The sequence below is a fragment of the Ptiloglossa arizonensis genome, chromosome 6 (genome assembly GCF_051014685.1).
Source record: "Ptiloglossa arizonensis isolate GNS036 chromosome 6, iyPtiAriz1_principal, whole genome shotgun sequence".
Taxonomy (NCBI): domain Eukaryota; kingdom Metazoa; phylum Arthropoda; class Insecta; order Hymenoptera; family Colletidae; genus Ptiloglossa; species Ptiloglossa arizonensis.
In genome coordinates this window covers 5,662,752-5,674,626 of record NC_135053.1, presented here as the reverse complement: position 1 = coordinate 5,674,626, position 11,875 = coordinate 5,662,752, and the positions used below count along the sequence as shown (strand labels likewise).

At 32.9% G+C, this 11,875-nt stretch overlaps 1 long non-coding RNA gene across 2 annotated transcripts; it reads left to right on the top strand.

Annotated features, from left to right (window-relative positions):
* The first annotated feature begins 10,186 nt into the window (after positions 1-10,186).
* On the top strand, positions 10,187-11,635 carry LOC143148344 (uncharacterized). 2 transcript variants are annotated; one of them, XR_012992464.1, is made up of 3 exons: positions 10,187-10,497; positions 10,656-10,836; positions 11,038-11,635. It is a non-coding gene; the product is annotated as an uncharacterized LOC143148344 (long non-coding RNA). The 2 variants fall into 2 exon arrangements; XR_012992463.1 differs by having other exon boundaries at positions 10,187-10,676; positions 10,779-10,836.
* Positions 11,636-11,875: the final 240 nt, after the last annotated feature.

The window sequence follows — 11,875 nt, the reverse complement described above, 5'->3', positions numbered from 1 at the left end:
AAGATATTCCAGTTGTTACCTATTCTATTGTTTCACTTTTCTAAGTTAGTAATTAAATATCACGAGAACGACTGAGAATATTACCAAGAAATTGTATTATTATTTCCAAATTGAATTTTCTTTTCGAATGTATTTTGTAAAAATTATCAAAATACCGTTTGGAATGGGAAATATGTACACATAAGTTTCCATGATAAAAAATCTAACGTCAATTCTGAAAATGTTAACCAATGAAAAATTGAAATAGGGACTCTTGATACGAACCGATCTTTAAAAAGTACTCGAGGAATTCTTCAATTAACGATCGAGTACTTTTACAAAATATAATATAGCAATATTTACCACGTAGAAATTATTGACCAAATAATAGATAACAATAAAACTCCTAACCAAAATTCGTCGTCGTTGAAAACTGAAAGTGAAAACAAGTACGTGAATAAATTTACGATAAAGTATCGCGGTCATTCCCGATTTATCTTTCAACGTTTAATTAGACCGAACCGAACCGCAGCACACAACTGTGTGTGCAATAAAACATGTACACATTTCTTTTTCCGTGAGCCACGTAATAATTCAACATCTCGTTATCTCTACATTTTAATATAGGCCAATAGTTCCCTCAGGATTTATCAAGCAGAACGATTTTGCTTGAAAGAATGTCATTCTTTGCTCGCTCCACGTGTCCTCGTACGCGAATTTCTCGTTGGTAGCTCGTCGTCGCACGTCACACGCTTCTACCAGCTATATTTTTAATTTTTAATCGTTCTGGGTTGAGGCGAGTCAAGTATAACGACGCGTTCGAACACAACAATTTATGTATATCATTACGCGTGTTATCTTCTGACCGTAGTGCATATTGCATGTTTGACATTACGGTAGAAATTGTTAGGTCAAGAGCGTTCAAACAATTTTGCAGCGTTTCGTTCCGTGATCGAAGGACATTACAATTAGTTTTTTAAACACGAAGGTAACTTTTCTTCAAACACGTATTATTTACACTCGCGAACCTTTCGGAACAATATTTCAAGTTTCAAGTTTCAAATTTCATCATACAAGTCACAACGATTAATATAGTAATCGATTCTGAGAATAGATCACCATAAAACTTTCTTCTTTGTATCATTTTTAACAATTAATTTAACTAGCTTTAGGCGTAGATTTAATTTTTCATTTCAACCCTTTCTTAAACATTTAACAAAAGTTGTCATTGATGTCACGTGTAAAAATGTTCCATAGATACTTCCAATTAATATAAGATTCATGATGAGGTCACAAAACAAAGATAACAGTTCTTAATATTGCTACGAAGGACTGTTTATTTTAATGATTTTTTACGCAAGCATTACAAGGTTGCATATAAATAATTGTCTTTATTATTCAGAATGTCCCATCAGGCACACAATAGCTAATTGAAACGAAATGTAAGTGATCAGTTTAAGAATACTTCAACAATTTTTAACTGCTTTTTCTATTGTTAACGATGCGAAAGTGTTCAAGACCATAGTGAAATTATATAGTAAATGGTTTTTCGGATTGTATGACTTGCGGTGATTATTTATGGTTATTTCTTTTAAGAATTATTTTTCTGTAAAGTAATCGAAGCTTTCATAGGGTGTGCGTGGCGCAAAGGTAATTTTTTCCGAGAGCCATTTCTCTTCGGAGTAATCAGTGATTTTATGGCACGCACGAAGTGAAAATGATTCTTTTTACAAGTAATTTTCTCTTAGAACGAACAACAGTATTAATATTTCTTCAATTGGAACCGTACGAACCGCGTTTTTCGAAATAAAAATTATTACATAGTAAACTTACATACGTCTGACGCTGCAAAAATATAAAACAAGCATATCAGAATTTGTTGATAATTTTAAATTGATTGAAATGCAATCCTTTAAATACCTCGCAACTACTTTCTAGATAGTATTGGAGGTTTCTTTCCTTTAAAAGTACAATAATCAATTTTAGTATTAAAACACATATTTTAGTGATGGAATGCTTCGTATTGGACAACAATATTCCAGTGACAATACCTATATACATATTCTGAGAAAAGCGAAAACAAACCATGCCGATACCAACGGCTGCCACGTATTTAACTAACTACTGTCCAACTACTTCAATATTGTTTTCTGGGTTTATTTGTGTGACATAATAACTTCAAAAAATGTTTCCAGTAATTTAACGGAAAAAATTGTTGCACTTTGTGAAATACCTACTTATAATTTACAGAAATTAGCATATGGTCGGAATTTAACGAATTATATATCAAGAAAGTAATTTAAAACAATTAGAATCTTAATTGAATTTATTACGTATTATTCGAAACTAACATTTACTTTTTTTTATTAATTTATAAGAGTATAGTTCAATATAGTTCAATATGCTGCATTTACTGTAACAAAACCATTCATCTTGTGATTTATGTGGTGCGGAGTTCGTTACTTCTGCTAGATTACTCTTTATATAACGTTTTGATGTTATGTGAATCATATGGCAGGTTTGTTTCATAATTTTATAGTAAATATAAAAGGAGAATGAGAAAAATATTTATAATTAATGAAACATACACTTATAGATACTCGAATGGAAAAAATAAGAGAACTTCAATGGAAACAATTTGACTGCATAATATAGTGGCTCAATTTTGCACTTGTTGGCTTTTGATAAAACCTGCATATCTCTAGAGTGGTCGGGTCACGATACGTTCGGTTGTTTCGAGTACACAACAGATACATAGATTGCATCGTTAATTCCACAGGTGCCGGGGCGACAACAAGGTCAACAATCCTTCGGTATTGTAATTACGACCGGAAAAAATGTACCGAAATTAATTTGAGAAACTAATCGCGAGAACGTACGCTCGTAACCGAAAACAAATTCAACAGAAGAAAACGTGACGCAATACGATTTAAATATTCAAGTAGGTCAATTAATTACGATTGCCACATTTTTACTCAATCCTCGCATCGATTAGATTACTATTTGTCATACGTGTCCGTATTTCTTCGTTGACAGATGATTATTTGAACGATATCTTTCCTATAATCATTTTTAATTTCATTCGATTAGTTCAGTATTCAAAATAATATTTGTTGCATTTAAACAACATTGAAAGCATTATTTTTAATAGTTGAGAATACGTAATAGGTATGTCCAATGCTTTAGACAAATGTTGAAAACAATATTTATGAGAATTGGATACAAAATTAAAAGGTGCAAATGTAATTTTTAATATAATATGTCTCCATTACATAACTTTACTTAGATTCAGACGAATTGAATTGTGTTTATGATAAAATCGAAACTTTCCAAATATTAATGATTGAATCTCATCATAGAAATCAATTCTTCTAAACAACTTTTCAGAATGTCCAATTATTGTGCATCTTTAAAGTCTAACTTGCGTTATTATCGTAAAAAGATTTTTATTCAACAATTGCTGCCTTTCTTTCTCAACACTATACATCATTGTAGCCCGAGACATGGCTATATGTTTTCGTTTAGAACTTCTATGTCGATTATCCTCACGTGCTATGCTTCTTTTCCTACACCAACCTCGATAATTGTATAAAATTAGAATCACCTCCAACTTCACTCCTTGCCAACTATTTATCACACTTGTCAACATAATATCACAAATACAGTCCTTGTGTCGTCATTGGTGTGTTATTGTTGGCGGTAGACTTGTCAGTCGAAACTATTCTACATAGTAAATCAAGAAGAATGACACTTGCACAATATATCCTGTCAGAACAGAATACTGCGTCCTTCTCTAGCCGTGGTCATTAGTTCTGAGTAATTATCTCTTCCACAATCATCGAGCTTCCATTTATCGAGATTTCACCGTATTCTGCAGACTTACGAGTCGAAACTGTTCTAACCTATAAGGTGAGTCAGAGATATCTGCACTACACGTGGTCAATCTCGTACCGTCTACCTTCAATTCCATTCGTTGTTGAGTGACTATATATTTATCACTTTATTAATTTCAGTAAATACTAGTACTACAAAAAGTTCACCTTTACGAATACCAAGAACTAATATGAAAATATCATATAAATAAAATAATGAAATATTAAATATTATTAATAATTCATTAATTAAATTACCTACACCTATAAATAATATCTGATGAAATTTTTGACCGATATCAGGATTGTATTCATTAATTCAAATCATTACTGAAATTTTATTATCAAATAGTTATATAGCTTTTAATACATATATATACTAATCATTTATCAATGCGATTTAACGGACCATGGTACTATTATTATACAGCAAGCTTGTGTCAATATTATCCTGATTCGCAAGGTGAGCCAGCAAAGTCAGATCGTTTTGAAAGTATTTCATGCCGTGAATCCTTTAAACGAACCAAAGGACATCAGCATCTACTCGATTTAAAACGCCTCACGGATTATGATTCGCGATAAAAATTTGTAAGTTTTCTCGCTGTAAGGTCAACGTATTATCGGAAAATGAAACAAGGGACGTGCATGGAAGCAAACATCATCGTTCTCCCTGGAAGGATGCGTGGATATTCAAGCAACATCTTTTAACTTCCCCTTGGATCAGCGTCACAGGCAACGAAGAAAAAAGAGATAAATGATAATCCCAGCTCTCCTCGCAGGGAATATTAAGCGAAGACAGTGAATAGAAATCGCGAGCTTAGGCGAACGACGATGTCCATAATGCTTTCTAAAACTGTTATTTATCGCGTGCGCTGTGCACGTATCGGGGATTTCATTGGGATTTATTGTACAATGTTTATTTCAACTGAACAGTCATCCACAGCGCAAATCGGTCAAGACACCACTGAAGCGTCCCTTGAAAATGAATTTCAAGAAACATCGTAAATTTTTGTACCAGTTTCATCGAATGTGCAGGAGATCTTCGTAGAATACCACTTAAATTACACGACCAAGAAACGATGATTTATTATTGTGATATTACACCGATGAAGTTGTCACCGTAACTTGAGAACTTAAGAGGCATTGAACTAGAAATGCATTTGTTCACGGTAGAGTTCTTCTACATCAGTATCGATGAATCATAGTTTCTGCGCATTAAATATTTCGATCGAAAGTAATTTTTATCATTTTACTGTAATAGAAACGAAAGAAATATTCCATTGTATTTCGGGAACAATTTAAATGTCAAGAAATAATTGTACAATACAATAGTATTAATATAAATATATACAATATTAATATAATACTAATATAATATAAATTACAATATAAATAATACAACAATATTATTACTCTGTGTGAAGTGAATTTACGATATTAAATTTGTATTTAAAATTAAATTTTATTTAAAAATTAATATTACGATACTTAATTTTGCTATAAATACGATTTAATCGATTTATACCAGAAAGAAAGAGAATAAAGGGAAAGTAAAATTACCATAAACCATCCTCATAAAAAGAAACTTTGTTCGTTAAATCTTGAGAAGTCTTTATCAGATCTCGAACAATAGAAATTAAAGCGCTAACATACCAAATAATTTATATAATTTAGTTGTAATTATAATCGGTGAAACAATGAATCTTTGCACCATTAAGTTCGGAACTATTAATCGTATTAAATATTAATGTCTCTTTACTTCCAAATGAATCAGCCTTTCGAAATAAATTTTCTTTTAGACCGAATAAACACTTTTGCAATATAAAAATGATAAATAAATACTCATCTTAACAGTTTCGAGTCAAAGTATTGGTTAAAAATTCCCAAAATGTATCGTATTCTGATTCTTTCAAGTTTTCTCTGCCAGAAGACTAATCTCCAAAGTAGACATTTCGTAATTAATATTTCAATTTAAAAGTTTCATCTTCGACTCGTTATCCCTTAATTTTTCGAGATTCGATATACTGTGAGTCGTATGGACTTATCGATAATATATTGATTTGTTTATCTACGTGTCGTCGTGCACATCCGATGAAATATATTTCCAAGCCATTAAAACAACTTCTATTATGATTTCCCCGCAACTGAAATAATCTGGCGCCACGGTGTGCCACGGTGACTTCGGGCAATTATTTGTGGCCTGAATATTTCCAGCGTCATCATCACGAACCGAGACTTATGCAACCGAGCATTCGTGCTGCATTCTGAATTTCATTATTTACATGTTTCCGGGAACACCTGCCGGAGCTACTCGTTAGTGGCGATTTTACGATACATGATTGGTTGTGGGAAGATAGAACTCGTTTTTAAACGAGATCGTCTCTTCGGTGTGTCGATCATTGATTTGCATCAACATTTTACTCAGCCTCTGCCTCTCAACTGATGGAAAATATTTAAAAAAAAGCTTTCTTGAGTATAGAAACTTATTGCAGAACATTGACAATTGAAATTAATTCGCTTCTAGAAGAAAAGTAATTAAACTATGCGATTCAGATTCAAAAATGATCTGTTATAGTTTTAGAAACAAAAATAAAAACTGATAAATCTTAATTGACTTATCGATCAAGTACATTAAATGTATTAAATATGAATTTCTTGCAAAGTTATGAATGAAGACATAGAAATATGAAAATAATGTTATTAAATGAAAATTTATACGAAAATAAAAAGTGTCTGTAATTAAACATTAATAGCTCTGATTAATTTCTTTATAAGAAATTAGTAAAGTAAATTAATAATAATAAAAATCAAATTAATTAAATGTATAAATTCTTTCTAAACATTGAATGAAACAGGTGCAAGTTCCATGAAAAAAAAAAATAATTGAAAAATTATTTCTTTAATAGATATCAACGAATTTTTAATCAACTTTTATGTAAATTGTTGTTACGAAAAATCGTATTGAGTAATCGCTAATTTTTTAATTATAATAAATATGCTATAATTTAAGGATTTTTAAAATATTCAAAACAATGTGTGCATTCTCTTTCTCTGTAATTTAAAAAAATCTGTGCTCCGTTAAAGAGTATACACCCAAATTATTTTTTGTACGTTTTCTCTCTCTGTGTAAGTAAAGAAGAGAGGATAAACTCATGAAATTATTAAAATTAAGAAGCGAACGTAGACACGTTTGTATTATTACTGGTTGATGTAGAAACTTATGTAACGTTTATATAAAAGATCAATTTGTAGAATCGTTTCCATCTAAGAATCGTTTCAATTATCTGTTTTTAATTAATCAATAAAACGATATGCGTTTCTTGTTCCATTGAAAAATTGCAAGTAAGAGTTACCGTGTGCTCGCCAACTTCCTTGCATTAATACAAACCTCAAGGATTCTGATCCATCGCATTATAGGTTTATTTTTAGAACGTCGAATAATTAAATTCCCATTCGAGTCTTATTTACATTTTATTATGTAGACAATTTTCAGCTTTACGACTATAGTGAAACGTATTAAGACAGCACTTCGATTTTAAAGCAGGTATAATCCATGTAAAAATACTAAATTCCAGAGAAATTTCTTTTCACAGTGCTATTATAAAATTCAGTTTCTTTAAATAACCACATCTCAAGATTGCAGAACATGACCTTTCTTGTACAATAAAACTGCAAAGTATTGAATTCTAAAATTTACATATGACTCAAAGGACAGATTTAAACGGCGGAAACGTTCAATAAGTTAAATATTACCTACTTGATTATTAATACTACTGCTTCATTTAGCTAAACACTTGTAATACAAGTTCATCGTCATCTCTATTCCGATGCAAACAACTTCGGAGTAGTAATCTCTACTGCAGAGTTTCAACTGTCAAACGAAATCCCCAATTACATACATACTTCGTTTTGCAAACTCATGTTGCGCAACAGAAATTCGTATCCGTTTCTTTGTAGGTACAAATTAAGTTGCAATAACTCTACTTTACGTTAGAATGATCTGTAACTTTCAAATTGCAGCATTAGAGAAATAATTAAATTACTTCATCTCGTAAAGCACTTGTGATTCGAATTCACTGCCATTTCGCCTTTGTTGCTATTAATTCTCTTAAATTTCACTATGCGATCTGTCGCTCATCTTGTAGATTATTGTAAAAACAGTCAACTGTACGATCTATCATTACTATCATATATTTGATCCAATCAGTGTTATCTGTATTTTCGATATTTTTACAAGCCTTCAACTATAAAATTTGTATTTTAATTAAAATTGTGTGTTTAATTAAAAAATTGATTTTTTCACTTAATAGTATTTTCTAAAGTAAAAATTTTCATAGAAATATATTGTAGGAATCTATAATGATATTCGCTTTAAATTTTAAATATTCTTATATTATGTTGAACGAATGTATTATGTACGTAAGGGAATGCAACTTTGAAACAATGAAGCATAAAATATAAATATCTTATTTCTAACCGAACGTTAATGAATAAACAATGATAAACTAATTTGGAGCAATTCGATAAATTGTTATGAAAGTGCAATGATTAGAATCTAAGTTTATTATGCTACACGATATCGCCCAATTTGACCTAACCTAACCTCAGTTCGAAATAAAGAAGATTCGTCACTGGAAAACATTGTCACCTTTCTCGAATAACATAAAAAGAACATTCGATTACTTCGTCAAGTTCAAATTATAATTACACTTACATACAAATTTAACAAATTTTTATTTGAACGAGTTCGTTACTTTGTATTCACTAAGGTATCTTTAACATTCAATCTTTTTTAAATTTTTTAATCGTTAAACTATATTCGTCTTATGAATCGCCTTTACAGTTTTCACTAATACTTTCCTAAAATGGTTAAACAAGGATAATTAGTAATTGTCACGGTACTCTGTTAAAAAATCAACATTCGATGATTCGAACATCTTACATTAATCGAATACACTACAATTATTCTAAATCTCCGAAACATCCGTTTCACGCTGCGTCGAGGACACTGTCTCGCCTGTCGTTGACAATGGCGTCTCGCGTGTCCATCGTCTATAATTCACAGTTGTTATTTTTATCATCCCATTCGGATTATCGTAGTTTTTACTGGACCATCGTTGGTCTCAGCGTTCTCGTCGAACGTTGCTGGCTGCGCGAGGTAGAGAAACCTGTCCGATTGAAATTCAACGATCCCTCATTCGCATACGTTAAAGTCACCCAAACATCCCGATTCCGATTGGCTACCGTCGCTCATGGTGTATCGTAGCTCGTCGACTGTATAGTTACAGGATGCAACATCGAAATCTATAATTAACACGACCAACGCCATTTGGAATCCAAAAGATTTTCTATCTAGGACTTCCGATGATTATTAAATTCGCAATTAATTAAGCATCCGACGAGTTTACCGAAATACATTCCAGTATTGTTGTATTGAAATCGTTCGCTCGAAATTGATATTGGCTAAACCACGCGTGAAAAGGCCGTCTGTATTTGCGATAACTCGTGTCGAATGTCTTCGAACAGCTATCCACACACTCGAGATATCTGACATCTTAGATCCTATTTGCGATGTACTTGACGCGGTAATGGTCGTATTTTAAGTAGCGGCGGCTAAAATGCTCAACGCGAATACGACCGGTTTAAGTAGTTACTAAGAAAAGAACATGCTCGGTTATTGAGTCGTCCATAGCTATTTCAAATCCTGTCGTCCAATTAAGGATATTCGTTTTGGGACAACTTAAAGGGTTAAGTTTACACGACGTGTTATTTTATCTATAATTACTTCTGTTCGTGTATTATTACTATTAAATTTATTTTATTAAACTTCACACCTTTTTATATGCGAACAAACTTGAGTACATAAAATGGAGACGATGCCAATAAAGGTAAAGAAAATTCAGAACAATTGCTTATTCTTTGAACTTTGCAATTAATACTGAAATTTATATTAATAAACGACCGACTGCAAACTTTTGGTGTCATATTCTTGCTCCGCTATATTTTCAAATCCTTTTCTGTGAAATGATTAATAAATTTTTAGAAACATAATAATAATTGTTCAGCTTTGTACGATTCTATTTTGTGTGTTCCTTTCAAAGTCCGTTCTATTGTAAATATATCTTCTCGTATAACTTTTATAAGACACCTGTCCATCGAAATATATATTATTTAAAACAATCAGATAAGTGGCAACTGAATATCCATATTTTGAAAGAAACAAAAAGGTTTAAGAGCTCTGTGCTAAAATTAGGAGTGTTCAAAGATCTGTTTCGCAAGTGTCCATTGATCCCTGATTTCGTCTTCCAGGTCTGGAATTCAAGTTAGTATTTCAATATTCGTTAATTACTTTTGTAACGCAACGTGCCAATATACATCTGATCTGTGGTACTCGGATTACACAGTTTTTGAAATATCCTCGATAAACGAAAACTTACTTTTGCTAAACCCCCAACTGCTGAAATTATGGCTATGAACCGAAACGATGGTACCTGGATCCTTGTCTTACGATTGAATTTAAAGTAAACGTGTTTCTTCGAACTATTTAAGTTGTTATAAAAAAAATTATGTCGCTTTAGTAGAAAGAACTCGTACGACCAAAACTCGTCATTCCCACGCAAATGAAGAAGGGGAGAGTAAATATCAGGTAAAGGAACATAAGTTCTGAGCTAGAGGAAATATATCACACGCCCAAAGAGGATGTATAAAGTGCGCATTATTGTTGTCAGTCGCAGTTCTTACAACGGTCGATTCAAAGATCCGATTTATTACGAGTCGTAATTTTTCCATGGTTTGTCCTTCCAGTTCCCTGCAACAATATCATCTGTAAGAAAAGTATGAACAATATCGAGTAATTTTTGCTCGGTCTTGGGATTTCAAAGGCAGATGTGAAACGTTTGATTCGTTATGACGCGCAATTTCTTCCAGGGCTCTTCTTTCCAGCTTCGTACAACAGTACCATATGCAAAGAGTAATAGTTTGCTCGGTAAGTTTCGTCGTTCGTTAAGAAATGGCGGTATTCGTCTCGTCGTTTGATTTTTCTAAAGATGGCACTACTGTTCGATGAACATGTGTAAAGTTTCGCGTAGATCTGTCGACTCGTTCGTATTTTTTTACAATGGAGAAAGCGATAAAACTTATCGAACAACCTGGTATGCGAATAGTGATTATTCTTTTTCGGTTGTAGAGACTTCGTAGGCTGATTAAAGCGTATGATCTAATACGACCGTGTCTTTCCCAGAGATTGATCACTTGGTAGAATCATGGTGGACTTGTGTCTCGGAAAAAAAGTAACGAACAAGTGGATTCCTGGACGCAAGAGGGGCTCACGAAACACACGAGGAACGTCCAACAGGTGTCTTCGCGTAAAAGCACTTTCGATCTTAACAGTTACCTTCTCTCCCTTCCACCAGGCCGTGCCACTTCTCCGGCCGGTTCCTCTCCCACGGCCAGCCACGATGTCAGAGACCTTTGCCCCAATTCACTTTTCTCTTTCTCCGCCGCCAAGGTTAACCTCGAATCGCCTTATCGGTTTCATTTCCCCGCTTTGTCGTCCCACGCCATTCGCCCCTTCCTCCTCTCTCTCGGGCTACTTAGCGTAGCATCGGACGCTGCTCTGTTTCTTTCGTACGATCACCGATCCTGTTTACGTTTCCTTCGAGGGCCAATTATTGATTTCTACCCTGAGCCAAACTTTGATCGAAATCCCGACTCGTTTATTCGTTTAGTTACCTGGTAAGGAATACAGATTTTTTTTAGATAAATATTTGAAATACGAATAAACTGCTCTCCTTTAATCTTTCCACTGTTGAATTAATCGGTAATAGGAAAAAATATTGTACTTAATTAATTTCATAATTTACTTTTCAACAATAATACTTATCAAAATTGATACACGCAAGAATCGAATAAAGCGAGATATCTTACAGAATTGTCCAATTTTGTTCTATCCTTTTCTCGAATCGAATTGTGACTGGATTACGACGTCTTGGTATAGGATTCTTGTTTCCATCGTAATCACTGCA